Below are 3,810 nucleotides of genomic sequence, written 5' to 3' on the forward strand. Positions count from 1 at the left end.
AGCAGGAGTTAATTAACTGAATACGAGAAGCTGCTTGATAAAAGTGGATAATGAGATTACACAGGCACTAGCTTGTTTGGAGTTAACCGTTCAAATGTTTGGTGTTGTATGATTTATTTATAAACATTCGAGGTTATGAGAACATGTTGACATTTCGAAAGTACGTTCCGCAGTCAACAAATCGTGTTGAATTTACCGTTTATCTTATTGTCACTCTGTATAATTCCATGGTTACCCGAGTTTTAAATAATTACGAAGCAACAGGTATTTGCGCAATGTTAATTAGGCAGATTACTTTGAAAAACATTGCTGCCGTATTTCTGATATAGTTTTTTGCAAATTTCTCAGTTTTTAATAACAATTAATTTATTTTACTATTTTTTCTGTACGCCTATAACAGTGCCAGACAACTCCTCCAGAGGAATGATTCAAAATTGGTGTCATTGCGTTCATAGTATTTTTCAGCAAGAAAACCTCCATCCTTACCATTTTACGCCGGTGCAGAATTTATTAGCGGACGATCTACCAGCAAGAGTGCAATTTGCTAATTTCCTCCGTAACTAAAGCAATGTCGATCCGATGTTTTTGAACAAAATTTTGTTTACAGATGAAGCTACATTTACAAGAAGAGGTGTCTTTAATTTTAGAAACAAGCATTTATGGGATGTTGCAATTATTATGCCTTATTCAGTAACCGAAAGGCATTTTCAACATGAGTTTAAAATTACTAATGACCATTTTCTCGGGCCTCATGTATACCACCAACTTTGAATGGCAATTCTTATCTAGAATTTCCTCAAACTCGACTATCTGATTATTTCGATGATTTACCGCTGAATTTGCGGCATGATATTATTCTTATGCATGATGGCACACCACCCCATTTTGTCAGAGCAGTTAGGAATTACCTATACCAACATTTTACAAATCGGTGGATAGGTCGTGGAAGTTCTTAGGCTAGGCCGGCGCGACGTCTTGACTTTATCCCATTACATTTTTGTGTTTGGGGTTACTTAAAATCATTAGTGTTCGATCAAACGGTAGACACCCGAGATGAGTTGATCAATAAAATTATGAATGCCGCCGAATCTTTTCGAAATAAAAATATGTTTTTTAAAATTAGACGATCCCTCAATAAACGCATTTCAAATTGTATTGCAGTTTACGGGGGACGTTTTGAGCAATTGCTGGCATAAATTGATGTTTTATTGTTAGTAATTAACATAAAAAGATCCTATTGTTAAATAATGATGTTTAGTAAATATGTTTTCACTTAGATACCTATTGTGGTTTTATTAATTCTGCGTTTTGCGGTTTAATCGCAAATATCTCGGAAACAGAGGCTTGTTGGGACATGAACGAAGAATACCTTTTTTGTGCAAAATTAATAGGCGATTAGACCCAACCAGTTTAGAAGTCAGAATACCGGGTGACCAGAAACTTAAAACAATTTTTTTGCACAGATAAGTGGCTTTTTATACAAGTTGATCAAAATATGATGGCACATTTGGATTTCGTATGCTCAAAAACCCCTGTATACCAAATTTCGTTAAAATATGCAGCTCCGTTCAAAGTCGAACAACGAAAAATTGAAATTAAAAGTTTGACGCCCTGTATGTCGGCAACCGTCAACTTTTGGACTAAGGTAAGTAGCATTAAATCATCATATTTTCACCCCAGGAATCCGCCGTTTTGTTTTGTGTCATTACTTTTGAGACACCCTGTATATGTGTTCATATTTTCTCCTTATGAACATATTTCCTCAAACATATGCCAGTTATTTAAAGGAAATTTCTCTTATTTTCTTACACTCGGAAAGTGCAAGTATAAGTGATGACGTGATGAACATAACCGCAAGCATTCATGAGGTTTGAAATAGGTGTTTGTGTGTCATCGATTTTTAGTTCTTAAAAGATGATTTAACCGTATACAGCACTGGGCAATCGCATTTTCAACAATAAATGCCGGGTCGTTCGGACATAATTTTCAACAGTTTCTAACTGTTTTTTCTGCAAATTTATGGACCATCCGCATTTGTTCTCCTTGAATGTGCTTTATTTAAGTGTACTTTAAGGGAAAATGAAAAAGAACGCCGAAATCCGCCAGATATAAAGTGCACCTTCCTCATTATTGCATTTAAGACAAGCTTACACTGTAAAAGTGAATAATATTGTATTTTAGAAGAATATAAAATAGACGTATGCCACTTAACATGAATATATCAAACATAATATATCTCACAAAGTTTGTAAGCTCGCACTTACCAGATTTCGTAATGTACTACACAGAAACAGCTAGACGAACACCGTAAACAAGAGATAGACAAACACCATATAAACACAAAAAACCACTAAAGTGTGTAATGTTTGGATTTGCATTAAGCATAGATCACAGATTACAGATGTTACTCTGTGATCTGTGGCATTGATAGACAAATGCTAGTTAGACCAGAGCAGCGTTGCCAGACCAACAACGTCGAAAGCGATAAGATGGATAAAAAAACGATAGATTTAGAAACAAAACTGTTTTTCGAATTTATTAAGTAGTTTTCGAAAATACTTTATTTTAATACCTTAATTTACTACTTTACTTATAAAATTAAATAAAATTAAACGAGTTTTACTGCTTTGTCGAAACTTGTCAAATGAGAATGTATATTTTCTATCTCTGTCTATATACAGGGTGATTTACGGTCGATGGCGTATTAGACGTTTCGACTTCGTTGTACAAATTTGCAGATAGATCGGGCATCGCTTTCTCCTTAAACGTTTAATACGCCATCGACCGTGAATCACCCTGTATATCTATAGATGCCATGCCAGCATAGCGCATAGCTACTGAAACGAGCGGCAGGGGAAAAATATTTTTAGAAAGTTTGTAAATAGTAGTAAAACTCGATTATTTTATTTAAAAAAAAATAAATTATGACGAAAATATTTGAAAAAACATACCGTAATTTCATAAAAAATAAATCTTCTATTTTTCCAATTTATTCACCAATAATTTTCCTTTATTTATGCAAATATTCCACCTTCAGATTTTAACATTTAGCAGGAGTTTGAGTCGGGAGCAGTTGAAATTCTTACAATGGATCGCATCATTGCATTGCGTGTAACACATGATACTAGAGAATAGACCGAAACCGCAGCTTAAATATCATAGAAAGCTGTGGCAAAACTCTGGAAATGTGACTTTGCCAGTTGGGTAGCCTTTTAGCCACTCTCTACTTTATTCTAGCCACTCTGCAGAAGTCAGTCGGTCGTGATAGTCGTGAGCCATCATCATAGGCCATCATCAAAAACGTCTACTTTTCACATTGTTATTATTCACGGATCGAATTAAACCGAATGTTTGATAATTGCGCGTTACAAAACGTCTTAAAAAAAATTATAAATTTTATTAAAAGTATTTAACGTAACGTTTTAACGGTAGATTCTTATAGCTTAACAGTAGGGCGGTAGCAGCCACCCTGAAGACGGTATATCTACCGTTAAAACGGTAGATCAAGCATTATTATTATTTATTTATTTAATTTTATTTCTTTATTTCAAATTACATTTGATTGATACATGCACATGTATAAAGAATACAAAATTAAATGACGTTAAAAAACAATTGACAAAGTACATATTATACTAAAAGGTACTGTTGTTACATGTTTAAATAGTCTCTAATACTATAAGGCTCTAACTCAATTAACATCTGTTTTAATTTATCTTAAACAATTTTTCAACTCTTACTTTTTTAATGTTGTTTTCTAGTTTATTAAAGAATTTTATACCCATATAGTACGGACTCTTTTCAGACAGT

At 33.7% G+C, this 3,810-nt stretch overlaps 1 protein-coding gene across 3 annotated transcripts in view; it reads right to left on the reverse strand.

Annotated features, from left to right (window-relative positions):
• LOC109546503 (anaphase-promoting complex subunit 7) overlaps positions 1-2,433 on the reverse strand; it is a 14,804-nt gene extending 12,371 nt beyond the window's left edge. Inside the window, exon 1 of one of the 3 annotated variants that reach the window (XM_019917478.2) lies at positions 2,265-2,433. The gene's annotated coding sequence lies outside the window, so the exon portion shown is untranslated. The remainder of the gene's footprint in view (positions 1-2,264) is intronic. The other 2 variants (XM_019917477.2, XM_019917480.2) reach the window with 2 other exon arrangements.
• Between the last annotated feature and the right edge of the window lie 1,377 nt (positions 2,434-3,810).

Source organism: Dendroctonus ponderosae, unplaced genomic scaffold, assembly GCF_020466585.1.
Source record: "Dendroctonus ponderosae isolate FM_Combo_2020 unplaced genomic scaffold, Dpon_F_20191213v2 Dpon_F_20191213_2, whole genome shotgun sequence".
In the NCBI taxonomy this organism is placed as follows: Eukaryota; Metazoa; Arthropoda; class Insecta; order Coleoptera; family Curculionidae; genus Dendroctonus; species Dendroctonus ponderosae.